Raw genomic sequence first — 13,178 nt, 5'->3', positions numbered from 1 at the left:
CTGCTGGTATTTCTCATTTGATTCAGTGAGAGGATGAGCCACTGACAATTGGCAGACTACATAAAATTTCCTTAGGTTAAGGAAAGAAATGTACGTCTGTTGTTTCCATAGTGTAGTGGTTATCACGTTCGCCTAACACGCGAAAGGTCCTCGGTTCGAAACCGAGTGGAAACATGGCAGCTTTAAGCTTTTGGCCCAAGTTTCAAAACCTACACACCACTGAAACCAAGAAACCAAGTTAGTGTCAGACACCGAGCCAATGCGTGACGTTCCACAAAGTGTGAGTTTTCGCTGTCTAACTCGTTCTACATTTGGCTCATAATTCAAGCAGCATGTGAGAAGTAAAATTATGCCAAAGAAAAGATGCAACCAAGCGGCTTGATTTTCATGTTCAACGATTACGACGTAGATGCCTCTTAGCGGTTGTCCGGAGCAGATACCTTGCAAGGAGACAGCGAGAGCAAGAGCACAGCGCCTTGATTTTGATGTTCAATGATCACGGCGTAGATGCCTCTTAGCAGTTGTCCGGAGCAGAGACTTTGCAAGGAGACAGCAAGAGCAAGAGCACCGCTGTGCTTTATGGGGTTCAGAGTCAGAAGGCATTTCTCAGAGAAGAACCAGATCAGAAAGTTGCCGGTCCTGAGGTCTCGCGTCTGTGTCTTGGCCCGGCTAGCTCAGTCGGTAGAGCATGAGACTCTTAATCTCAGAGTCGTGGGTTGGAGCCCCACGCTGGGTGCTGTCTTCTTGAGGCATAGAAGCCCATCACCCTACGAGACGTGAACATGAAGAGTCCCGCCGTCAACAAAACATCAGCGTGACTCGTTCTGCCTTCTTGTGAGAGGCCGCATAGGACCTGTCTGCGTGCTGAATGCGCTGTGTTCTCCCATGCAGGTGGAACGTCTGTGCTGTCGTGCAGCTGACTTGAAAATGCCCTGTTGCTCGTTTTAGTGGCCAGGAGTGAAAAACTGAAGAGTGAGAAGTAAGCTGAGGGCACAACTACACTGGGAATGCTGGGAGGACATCGGTTAGGTCACAAAAGTCAGAAGCTAGCCAAAAGGGTCACAATGGGAAGTGGAGGGAAAAAAAAAAAAAAAAAAAAAAAGAATCCCAAGCAGATGCCCCTGGAGTTCCCTGACCGGGAATTGAACCCGGACCGTGGCGGTGAGAGCGCCAAATCCTGACCACTAGACCACCAGGGACCCCCCCACAATAGTGCTTTGCGCTCTGTCATACAGAAATACTCACAAGTACCCCTTCAGGTCAGACCTGGCTAGGCATTTTGTCTTCACGGCACATTTCGCCAAAGTGCTCTGTAGCACTCTTATTCCTCACACACCGACCCAATGTGTGACGTTCCACAAAGTGTCTGTTTTCACTGTCTGAATAGTTCTACATTTGGCTCAGAATCCAAACAGCATGTGAGAAATAAAATTATGCAAAAGAAAAGACGCAACCAAGCGCCTTGATTTTGATATTCAATCTTCTCGACGTAGATGCTTCTTAGCGGTTTTCCGGTCTTGTGAATTCTTGGGCTACGAAAAGAGCAGTTGCTCTTTGTGTTTCTAAATCTTCTGTGGAAGTTATTTGATAGTGGTGAAGTCAGTATCCAGGTGCTTGATTAAAGTCGTCTGAAGAAAGAACCAATGCTAGCCATTGGATATAACGACATTGCAAAAGAGGCCAGCTGCTGGTATTTCTCATTTGATTCAGTGAGAGGATGAGCCACTGACAATTGGCAGACTACATAAAATTTCCTTAGGTTAAGGAAAAAAATTTACGTCTGTTGTTTCCATAGTGTAGTGGTTATCACGTTCGCCTAACACGCAAACGGTCCTCGGTTCGAAACCGAGTGGAAACATGGCAGCTTTAAGCTTTTGGCCCAAGTTTCAAAACCTACACACCACTGAAACCAAGAAACCAAGTTAGTGTCAGACACCGAGCCAATGCGTGACGTTCCACAAAGTGTGAGTTTTCGCTGTCTAACTCGTTCTACATTTGGCTCATAATTCAAGCAGCATGTGAGAAGTAAAATTATGCCAAAGAAAAGATGCAACAAAGCGGCTTGATTTTCATGTTCAACGATTACGACGTAGATGCCTCTTAGCGGTTGTCCGGAGCAGAGACCTTGCAAGGAGACAGCGAGAGCAAGAGCACAGCGCCTTGATTTTGATGTTCAATGATCACGACGTAGATGCCTCTTAGCGGTTGTCCGGAGCAGAGACTTTGCAAGGAGACAGCAAGAGCAAGAGCACCGCTGTGCTTTATGGGGTTCAGAGTCAGAAGGCATTTCTCAGAGAAGAACCAGATCAGAAAGTTGCCGGTCCTGAGGTCTCGCATCTGTGTCTTGGCCCGGCTAGCTCAGTCGGTAGAGCATGAGACTCTTAATCTCAGAGTCGTGGGTTGGAGCCCCACGCTGGGTGCTGTCTTCTTGAGGCATAGAAGCCCATCACCCTCCGAGACGTGAACATGAAGAGTCCCGCTGTCAACAAAACATCAGCGTGACTCGTTCTGCCTTCTTGTGAGAGGCCGCATAGGACCTGTCTGCGTGCTGAATGCGCTGTGTTCTCCCATGCAGGTGGAACGTCTGTGCTGTCGTGCAGCTGACTTGAAAATGCCCTGTTGCTCGTTTTAGTGGCCAGGAGTGAAAAACTGAAGAGTGAGAAGTAAGCTGAGGGCACAACTACACTGGGAATGCTGGGAGGACATCGGTTAGGTCACTAAAGTCAGAAGCTAGCCAAAAGGGTCACAATGGGAAGTGGAGGGAAAAAAAGAAAAAAAAAAAAAAGAAGAATCCCAAGCAGATTTCCCTGGAGTTCCCTGACCGGGAATTGAACCTGGGCCGTGGCGGTGAGAGCGCCAAATCCTGACCACTAGACCACCAGGGACCCCCCCCACAATAGTGCTTTGCGCTCTGTCATACAGAAATACTCACAAGTACCCCTTCAGGTCAGACCTGGCTAGGCATTTTGTCTTCACGGCCCATTTCGCCAAAGTGCTCTGTAGCACTCTTATTCCTCACACACCGACCCAATGTGTGACGTTCCACAAAGTGTCTGTTTTCACTGTCTGAATAGTTCTACATTTGGCTCAGAATCCAAACAGCATGTGAGAAATAAAATTATGCAAAAGAAAAGACGCAACCAAGCGCCTTGATTTTGATATTCAATCTTCTCGACGTAGATGCTTCTTAGCGGTTTTCCGGTCTTGTGAATTCTTGGGCTACGAAAAGAGCAGTTGCTCTTTGTGTTTCTAAATCTTCTGTGGAAGTTATTTGATAGTGGTGAAGTCAGTATCCAGGTGCTTGATTAAAGTCGTCTGAAGAAAGAACCAATGCTAGCCATTGGATATAACGACATTGCAAAAGAGGCCAGCTGCTGGTATTTCTCATTTGATTCAGTGAGAGGATGAGCCACTGACAATTGGCAGACTACATAAAATTTCCTTAGGTTAAGGAAAGAAATGTACGTCTGTTGTTTCCATAGTGTAGTGGTTATCACGTTCGCCTAACACGCGAAAGGTCCTCGGTTCGAAACCGAGTGGAAACATGGCAGCTTTAAGCTTTTGGCCCAAGTTTCAAAACCTACACACCACTGAAACCAAGAAACCAAGTTAGTGTCAGACACCGAGCCAATGCGTGACGTTCCACAAAGTGTGAGTTTTCGCTGTCTAACTCGTTCTACATTTGGCTCATAATTCAAGCAGCATATGTGAGAAGTAAAATTATGCCAAAGAAAAGATGCAACCAAACGGCTTGATTTTCATGTTCAACGATTACGACGTAGATGCCTCTTAGCGGTTGTCCGGAGCAGAGACCTTGCAAGGAGACAGCAAGAGCAAGAGCACAGCGCCTTGATTTTGATGTTCAATGATCACGACGTAGATGCCTCTTAGCGGTTGTCCGGAGCAGAGACTTTGCAAGGAGACAGCAAGAGCAAGAGCACCGCTGTGCTTTATGGGGTTCAGAGTCAGAAGGCATTTCTCAGAGAAGAACCAGATCAGAAAGTTGCCGGTCCTGAGGTCTCGCGTCTGTGTCTTGGCCCGGCTAGCTCAGTCGGTAGAGCATGAGACTCTTAATCTCAGAGTTGTGGGTTGGAGCCCCACGCTGGGTGCTGTCTTCTTGAGGCATAGAAGCCCATCACCCTCCGAGACGTGAACATGAAGAGTCCCGCCGTCAACAAAACATCAGCGTGACTCGTTCTGCCTTCTTGTGAGAGGCCGCATAGGACCTGTCTGCGTGCTGAATGCGCTGTGTTCTCCCATGCAGGTGGAACGTCTGTGCTGTCGTGCAGCTGACTTAAAAATGCCCTGTTGCTTGTTTTAGTGGCCAGGAGTGAAAAACTGAAGAGTGAGAAGTAAGCTGAGGGCACAACTACACTGGGAATGCTGGGAGGACATCGGTTAGGTCACAAAAGTCAGAAGCTAGCCAAAAGGGTCACAATGGGAAGTGGAGGGAAAAAAAGAAAAAAAAAAAAAAGAAGAATCCCAAGCAGATTTCCCTGGAGTTCCCTGACCGGGAATTGAACCTGGGCCGTGGCGGTGAGAGCGCCAAATCCTGACCACTAGACCACCAGGGACCCCCCCCACAATAGTGCTTTGCGCTCTGTCATACAGAAATACTCACAAGTACCCCTTCAGGTCAGACCTGGCTAGGCATTTTGTCTTCACGGCCCATTTCGCCAAAGTGCTCTGTAGCACTCTTATTCCTCACACACCGACCCAATGTGTGACGTTCCACAAAGTGTCTGTTTTCACTGTCTGAATAGTTCTACATTTGGCTCAGAATCCAAACAGCATGTGAGAAATAAAATTATGCAAAAGAAAAGACGCAACCAAGCGCCTTGATTTTGATATTCAATCTTCTCGACGTAGATGCTTCTTAGCGGTTTTCCGGTCTTGTGAATTCTTGGGCTACGAAAAGAGCAGTTGCTCTTTGTGTTTCTAAATCTTCTGTGGAAGTTATTTGATAGTGGTGAAGTCAGTATCCAGGTGCTTGATTAAAGTCGTCTGAAGAAAGAACCAATGCTAGCCATTGGATATAACGACATTGCAAAAGAGGCCAGCTGCTGGTATTTCTCATTTGATTCAGTGAGAGGATGAGCCACTGACAATTGGCAGACTACATAAAATTTCCTTAGGTTAAGGAAAGAAATGTACGTCTGTTGTTTCCATAGTGTAGTGGTTATCACGTTCGCCTAACACGCGAAAGGTCCTCGGTTCGAAACCGAGTGGAAACATGGCAGCTTTAAGCTTTTGGCCCAAGTTTCAAAACCTACACACCACTGAAACCAAGAAACCAAGTTAGTGTCAGACACCGAGCCAATGCGTGACGTTCCACAAAGTGTGAGTTTTCGCTGTCTAACTCGTTCTACATTTGGCTCATAATTCAAGCAGCATGTGAGAAGTAAAATTATGCCAAAGAAAAGATGCAACCAAGCGGCTTGATTTTCATGTTCAACGATTACGACGTAGATGCCTCTTAGCGGTTGTCCGGAGCAGAGACCTTGCAAGGAGACAGCGAGAGCAAGAGCACAGCGCCTTGATTTTGATGTTCAATGATCACGACGTAGATGCCTCTTAGTGGTTGTCCGGAGCAGAGACTTTGCAAGGAGACAGAAAGAGCAAGAGCAACGCTGTGCTTTATGGGGTTCAGAGTCAGAAGGCATTTCTCAGAGAAGAACCAGATCAGAAAGTTGCCGGTCCTGAGGTCTCGCGTCTGTGTCTTGGCCCGGCTAGCTCAGTCGGTAGAGCATGAGACTCTTAATCTCAGAGTCGTGGGTTGGAGCCCCACGCTGGGTGCTGTCTTCTTGAGGCATAGAAGCCCATCACCCTCCGAGACGTGAACATGAAGAGTCCCGCCGTCAACAAAACATCAGCGTGACTCGTTCTGCCTTCTTGTGAGAGGCCGCATAGGACCTGTCTGCGTGCTGAATGCGCTGTGTTCTCCCATGCAGGTGGAACGTCTGTGCTGTCGTGCAGCTGACTTGAAAATGCCCTGTTGCTCGTTTTAGTGGACAGGAGTGAAAAACTGAAGAGTGAGAAGTAAGCTGAGGGCACAACTACACTGGGAATGCTGGGAGGACATCGGTTAGGTCACAAAAGTCAGAAGCTAGCCAAAAGGGTCACAATGGGAAGTGGAGGGAAAGACAAAAAAAAAAAAAAAGAATTCCAAGCAGACGCCCCTGGAGTTCCCTGACCGGGAATTGAACCCGGGCCATGGCGGTGAGAGCGCCAAATCCTGACCACTAGACCCCCCACAATAGTGCTTTGCGCTCTGTCATACAGAAATACTCACAAGTACCCCTTCAGGTCAGACCTGGCTAGGCATTTTGTCTTCACGGCACATTTTGCCAAAGTGCTCTGTAGCACTCTTATTCCTCACACACCGACCCTATGTGTGACGTTCCACAAAGTGTCTGTTTTCACTGTCTGAATAGTTCTACATTTGGCTCAGAATCCAAACAGCATGTGAGAAATAAAATTATGCAAAAGAAAAGACGCAACCAAGCACCTTGATTTTGATATTCAATCTTCTCGACGTAGATGCTTCTTAGCGGTTTTCCGGTCTTGTGAATTCTTGGGCTACGAAAAGAGCAGTTGCTCTTTGTGTTTCTAAATCTTTTGTGGAAGTTATTTGATAGTGGTGAAGTCAGTTTCCAGGTGCTTGATTAAAGTCGTCTGAAGAAAGAACCAATGCTAGCCATTGGATATAACGGCATTGCAAAAGAGGCCAGCTGCTGGTATTTCTCATTTGATTCAGTGAGAGGATGAGCCACTGACAATTGGCAGACTACATAAAATTTCCTTAGGTTAAGGAAAAAAATGTACATCTGTTGTTTCCATAGTGTAGTGGTTATCACGTTCGCCTAACACGCGAAAGGTCCTCGGTTTGAAACCGAGTGGAAACATGGCAGCTTTAAGCTTTTGGTCCAAGTTTCAAAACCTACACACCACTGAAACCAAGAAACCAAGTTAGTGTCAGACACCGAGCCAATGCGTGACGTTCCACAAAGTGTGAGTTTTCGCTGTCTAACTCGTTCTACATTTGGCTCATAATTCAAGCAGCATGTGAGAAGTAAAATTATGCCAAAGAAAAGATGCAACCAAGCGGCTTGATTTTCATGTTCAACGATTACGACGTAGATGCCTCTTAGCGGTTGTCCGGAGCAGACACCTTGCAAGGAGACAGCGAGAGCAAGAGCACAGCGCCTTGATTTTGATGTTCAATGATCACGATGTAGATGCCTCTTAGCGGTTGTCCGGAGCAGAGACTTTGCAAGGAGACAGCAAGAGCAAGAGCACCGCTGTGCTTTATGGGGTTCAGAGTCAGAAGGCATTTCTCAGAGAAGAACCAGATTAGAAAGTTGCCGGTCCTGAGGTCTCGCGTCTGTGTCTTGGCTAGCTCATTCGGTAGAGCATGAGACTCTTAATCTCAGAGTCGTGGGTTGGAGCCCCACGCTGGGTGCTGTCTTCTTGAGGCATAGAAGCCCATCACCCTCCGAGACGTGAACATGAAGAGTCCCGCCGTCAACAAAACATCAGCGTGACTCGTTCTGCCTTCTTGTGAGAGGCCGCATAGGACCTGTCTGCGTGCTGAATGCGCTGTGTTCTCCCATGCAGGTGGAACGTCTGTGCTGTCGTGCAGCTGACTTGAAAATGCCCTGTTGCTCGTTTTAGTGGCCAGGAGTGAAAAACTGAAGAGTGAGAAGTAAGCTGAGGGCACAACTACACTGGGAATGCTGGGAGGACATCGGTTAGGTCATAAAAGTCAGAAGCTAGACAAAAGGGTCACAATGGGAAGTGGAGGGAAAGAAAGAAAAAAAAAAAAAAAAGAATCCCAAGCAGATGCCCCTGGAGTTCCCTGACCGGGAATTGAACCTGGGCCGTGGCGGTGAGAGCGCCAAATCCTGACCACTAGACCACCAGGGACCCCCCCCACAATAGTGCTTTGCGCTCTGTCATACAGAAATACTCACAAGTACCCCTTCAGGTCAGACCTGGCTAGGCATTTTGTCTTCACGGCCCATTTCGCCAAAGTGCTCTGTAGCACTCTTATTCCTCACACACCGACCCAATGTGTGACGTTCCACAAAGTGTCTGTTTTCACTGTCTGAATAGTTCTACATTTGGCTCAGAATCCAAACAGCATGTGAGAAATAAAATTATGCAAAAGAAAAGACGCAACCAAGCGCCTTGATTTTGATATTCAATCTTCTCGACGTAGATGTTTCTTAGCGGTTTTCCGGTCTTGTGAATTCTTGGGCTATGAAAAGAGCAGTTGCTCTTTGTGTTTCTATATCTTCTGTGGAAGTTATTTGATAGTGGTGAAGTCAGTTTCCAGGTGCTTGATTAAAGTCGTCTGAAGAAAGAACCAATGCTAGCCATTGGATATAACGGCATTGCAAAAGAGGGCAGCTGCTGGTATTTCTCATTTGATTCAGTGAGAGGATGAGCCACTGACAATTGGCAGACTACATAAAATTTCCTTAGGTTAAGGAAAGAAATGTACGTCTGTTGTTTCCATAGTGTAGTGGTTATCACGTTCGCCTAACACGCGAAAGGTCCTCGGTTCGAAACCGAGTGGAAACATGGCAGCTTTAAGCTTTTGGCCCAAGTTTCAAAACCTACACACCACTGAAACCAAGAAACCAAGTTAGTGTCAGACACCGAGCCAATGCGTGACGTTCCACAAAGTGTGAGTTTTCGCTGTCTAACTCGTTCTACATTTGGCTCATAATTCAAGCAGCATATGTGAGAAGTAAAATTATGCCAAAGAAAAGATGCAACCAAGCGGCTTGATTTTCATGTTCAACGATTACGACGTAGATGCCTCTTAGCGGTTGTCCGGAGCAGAGACCTTGCAAGGAGACAGCAAGAGCAAGAGCACAGCGCCTTGATTTTGATGTTCAATGATCACGACGTAGATGCCTCTTAGCGGTTGTCCGGAGCAGAGACTTTGCAAGGAGACAGCAAGAGCAAGAGCACCGCTGTGCTTTATGGGGTTCAGAGTCAGAAGGCATTTCTCAGAGAAGAACCAGATCAGAAAGTTGCCGGTCCTGAGGTCTCGCGTCTGTGTCTTGGCCCGGCTAGCTCAGTCGGTAGAGCATGAGACTCTTAATCTCAGAGTTGTGGGTTGGAGCCCCACGCTGGGTGCTGTCTTCTTGAGGCATAGAAGCCCATCACCCTCCGAGATGTGAACATGAAGAGTCCCGCTGTCAACAAAACATCAGCGTGACTCGTTCTGCCTTCTTGTGAGAGGCCGCATAGGACCTGTCTGCGTGCTGAATGCGCTGTGTTCTCCCATGCAGGTGGAACGTCTGTGCTGTCGTGCAGCTGACTTAAAAATGCCCTGTTGCTTGTTTTAGTGGCCAGGAGTGAAAAACTGAAGAGTGAGAAGTAAGCTGAGGGCACAACTACACTGGGAATGCTGGGAGGACATCGGTTAGGTCACAAAAGTCAGAAGCTAGCCAAAAGGGTCACAATGGGAAGTGGAGGGAAAAAAAGAAAAAAAAAAAAAAGAAGAATCCCAAGCAGATTTCCCTGGAGTTCCCTGACCGGGAATTGAACCTGGGCCGTGGCGGTGAGAGCGCCAAATCCTGACCACTAGACCACCAGGGACCCCCCCCACAATAGTGCTTTGCGCTCTGTCATACAGAAATACTCACAAGTACCCCTTCAGGTCAGACCTGGCTAGGCATTTTGTCTTCACGGCCCATTTCGCCAAAGTGCTCTGTAGCACTCTTATTCCTCACACACCGACCCAATGTGTGACGTTCCACAAAGTGTCTGTTTTCACTGTCTGAATAGTTCTACATTTGGCTCAGAATCCAAACAGCATGTGAGAAATAAAATTATGCAAAAGAAAAGACGCAACCAAGCGCCTTGATTTTGATATTCAATCTTCTCGACGTAGATGCTTCTTAGCGGTTTTCCGGTCTTGTGAATTCTTGGGCAACGAAAAGAGCAGTTGCTCTTTGTGTTTCTAAATCTTCTGTGGAAGTTATTTGATAGTGGTGAAGTCAGTATCCAGGTGCTTGATTAAAGTCGTCTGAAGAAAGAACCAATGCTAGCCATTGGATATAACGACATTGCAAAAGAGGCCAGCTGCTGGTATTTCTCATTTGATTCAGTGAGAGGATGAGCCACTGACAATTGGCAGTCTACATAAAATTTCCTTAGGTTAAGGAAAGAAATGTACGTCTGTTGTTTCCATAGTGTAGTGGTTATCACGTTCGCCTAACACGCGAAAGGTCCTCGGTTCGAAACCGAGTGGAAACATGGCAGCTTTAAGCTTTTGGCCCAAGTTTCAAAACCTACACACCACTGAAACCAAGAAACCAAGTTAGTGTCAGACACCGAGCCAATGCGTGACGTTCCACAAAGTGTGAGTTTTCGCTGTCTAACTCGTTCTACATTTGGCTCATAATTCAAGCAGCATGTGAGAAGTAAAATTATGCCAAAGAAAAGATGCAACCAAGCGGCTTGATTTTCATGTTCAACGATTACGACGTAGATGCCTCTTAGCGGTTGTCCGGAGCAGAGACCTTGCAAGGAGACAGCGAGAGCAAGAGCACAGCGCCTTGATTTTGATGTTCAATGATCACGACGTAGATGCCTCTTAGCGGTTGTCCGGAGCAGAGACTTTGCAAGGAGACGGCGAGAGCAAGAGCACCGCTGTGCTTTATGGGGTTCAGAGTCAGAAGGCATTTCTCAGAGAAGAACCAGATCAGAAAGTTGCCGGTCCTGAGGTCTCGCGTCTGTGTCTTGGCCCGGCTAGCTCAGTCGGTAGAGCATGAGACTCTTAATCTCAGAGTCGTGGGTTGGAGCCCCACGCTGGGTGCTGTCTTCTTGAGGCATAGAAGCCCATCACCCTCCGAGACGTGAACATGAAGAGTCCCGCCGTCAACAAAACATCAGCGTGACTCGTTCTGCCTTCTTGTGAGAGGCCGCATAGGACCTGTCTGCGTGCTGAATGCGCTGTGTTCTCCCATGCAGGTGGAACGTCTGTGCTGTCGTGCAGCTGACTTGAAAATGCCCTGTTGCTCGTTTTAGTGGCCAGGAGTGAAAAACTGAAGAGTGAGAAGTAAGCTGAGGGCACAACTACACTGGGAATGCTGTGAGGACATCGGTTAGGTCACAAAAGTCAGAAGCTAGCCAAAAGGGTCACAATGGGAAGTGGAGGGAAAAAAAGAAAAAAAAAAAAAAAGAATCCCAAGCAGACGCCCCTGGAGTTCCCTGACCGGGAATCGAACCCGGGCCGTGGCAGCGCCAAATCCAGACCACTAGACCACCAGGGACCCCCCCACAATAGTGCTTTGCGCTCTGTCATACAGAAATACTCACAAGTACCCCTTCAGGTCAGACCTAGCTAGGCATTTTGTCTTCACGGCACATTTCGCCAAAGTGCTCTGTAGCACTCTTATTCCTCACACACCGACCCAATGTGTGACGTTCCACAAAGTGTCTGTTTTCACTGTCTGAATAGTTCTACATTTGGCTCAGAATCCAAACAGCATGTGAGAAATAAAATTATGCAAAAGAAAAGACGCAACCAAGCGCCTTGATTTTGATATTCAATCTTCTCGACGTAGATGTTTCTTAGCGGTTTTCCGGTCTTGTGAATTCTTGGGCTATGAAAAGAGCAGTTGCTCTTTGTGTTTCTATATCTTCTCTGGAAGTTATTTGATAGTGGTGAAGTCAGTTTCCAGGTGCTTGATTAAAGTCGTCTGAAGAAAGAACCAATGCTAGCCATTGGATATAACGGCATTGCAAAAGAGGACAGCTGCTGGTATTTCTCATTTGATTCAGTGAGAGGATGAGCCACTGACAATTGGCAGACTACATAAAATTTCCTTAGGTTAAGGAAAGAAATGTGCGTCTGTTGTTTCCATAGTGTAGTGGTTATCACGTTCGCCTAACACGCGAAAGGTCCTCGGTTCGAAACCGAGTGGAAACATGGCAGCTTTAAGCTTTTGGCCCAAGTTTCAAAACCTACACACCACTGAAACCAAGAAACCAAGTTAGTGTCAGACACCGAGCCAATGCGTGACGTTCCACAAAGTGTGAGTTTTCGCTGTCTAACTCGTTCTACATTTGGCTCATAATTCAAGCAGCATGTGAGAAGTAAAATTATGCCAAAGAAAAGATGCAACCAAGCGGCTTGATTTTCATGTTCAACGATTACGACGTAGATGCCTCTTAGCGGTTGTCCGGAGCAGAGACCTTGCAAGGAGACAGCGAGAGCAAGAGCACAGCGCCTTGATTTTGATGTTCAATGATCACGACGTAGATGCCTCTTAGCGGTTGTCCGGAGCAGAGACTTTGCAAGGAGACAGAAAGAGCAAGAGCAACGCTGTGCTTTATGGGGTTCAGAGTCAGAAGGCATTTCTCAGAGAAGAACCAGATCAGAAAGTTGCCGGTCCTGAGGTCTCGTGTCTGTGTCTTGGCTAGCTCAGTCGGTAGAGCATGAGACTCTTAATCTCAGAGTCGTGGGTTGGAGCCCCACGCTGGGTGCTGTCTTCTTGAGGCATAGAAGCCCATCACCCTACGAGACGTGAACATGAAGAGTCCCGCCGTCAACAAAACATCAGCGTGACTCGTTCTGCCTTCTTGTGAGAGGCCGCATAGGAGCTGTCTGCGTGCTGAATGCGCTGTGTTCTCCCATGCAGGTGGAACGTCTGTGCTGTCGTGCAGCTGACTTGAAAATGCCCTGTTGCTCGTTTTAGTGGCCAGGAGTGAAAAACTGAAGAGTGAGAAGTAAGCTGAGGGCACAACTACACTGGGAATGCTGGGAGGACATCGGTTAGGTCACAAAAGTCAGAAGCTAGCCAAAAGGGTCACAATGGGAAGTGGAGGGAAAAAAAGAAAAAAAAAAAAAAAGAATCCCAAGCAGACGCCCCTGGAGTTCCCTGACTGAGAATCGAACCTGGGCCGTGGTGGTGAGAGCGCCAAATCCTGACCACTAGACCACCAGGGACCCCCCCACAATAGTGCTTTGCGCTCTGTCATACAGAAATACTGACAAGTACCCCTTCAGGTCAGACCTGGCTAGGCATTTTGTCTTCACGGCACATTTCGCCAAAGTGCTCTGTAGCACTCTTATTCCTCACAAACCGACCCTATGTGTGACGTTCCACAAAGTGTCTGTTTTCACTGTCTGAATAGTTCTACATTTGGCTCAG

At 47.4% G+C, this 13,178-nt stretch overlaps 8 non-coding genes across 8 annotated transcripts; all 8 read left to right on the top strand.

Annotated features, from left to right (window-relative positions):
• Positions 1 to 101: 101 nt before the first annotated feature.
• On the top strand, positions 102 to 174 carry trnav-aac (transfer RNA valine (anticodon AAC)). Its single transcript has one exon. It is a non-coding gene; the product is annotated as a tRNA-Val (tRNA).
• A 1,611-nt stretch (positions 175 to 1,785) lies between these two features.
• trnav-aac (transfer RNA valine (anticodon AAC)) lies at positions 1,786 to 1,858 on the top strand. The gene has a single exon. It is a non-coding gene; the product is annotated as a tRNA-Val (tRNA).
• Positions 1,859 to 3,472: 1,614 nt separating this feature from the next.
• Positions 3,473 to 3,545, top strand: trnav-aac (transfer RNA valine (anticodon AAC)). The gene has a single exon. It is a non-coding gene; the product is annotated as a tRNA-Val (tRNA).
• A 1,616-nt stretch (positions 3,546 to 5,161) lies between these two features.
• On the top strand, positions 5,162 to 5,234 carry trnav-aac (transfer RNA valine (anticodon AAC)). Its single transcript has one exon. It is a non-coding gene; the product is annotated as a tRNA-Val (tRNA).
• A 1,598-nt stretch (positions 5,235 to 6,832) lies between these two features.
• On the top strand, positions 6,833 to 6,905 carry trnav-aac (transfer RNA valine (anticodon AAC)). Its single transcript has one exon. It is a non-coding gene; the product is annotated as a tRNA-Val (tRNA).
• Positions 6,906 to 8,513: 1,608 nt separating this feature from the next.
• Positions 8,514 to 8,586, top strand: trnav-aac (transfer RNA valine (anticodon AAC)). Its single transcript has one exon. It is a non-coding gene; the product is annotated as a tRNA-Val (tRNA).
• A 1,616-nt stretch (positions 8,587 to 10,202) lies between these two features.
• Positions 10,203 to 10,275, top strand: trnav-aac (transfer RNA valine (anticodon AAC)). Its single transcript has one exon. It is a non-coding gene; the product is annotated as a tRNA-Val (tRNA).
• A 1,605-nt stretch (positions 10,276 to 11,880) lies between these two features.
• On the top strand, positions 11,881 to 11,953 carry trnav-aac (transfer RNA valine (anticodon AAC)). The gene has a single exon. It is a non-coding gene; the product is annotated as a tRNA-Val (tRNA).
• Positions 11,954 to 13,178: the final 1,225 nt, after the last annotated feature.

The sequence above is a fragment of the Brienomyrus brachyistius genome, chromosome 5 (genome assembly GCF_023856365.1).
Source record: "Brienomyrus brachyistius isolate T26 chromosome 5, BBRACH_0.4, whole genome shotgun sequence".
NCBI classification, from domain to species: domain Eukaryota; kingdom Metazoa; phylum Chordata; class Actinopteri; order Osteoglossiformes; family Mormyridae; genus Brienomyrus; species Brienomyrus brachyistius.
The sequence above is the reverse complement of the archived record's forward strand: the minus strand, read 5'-3'. Positions and strand labels throughout refer to the sequence as shown.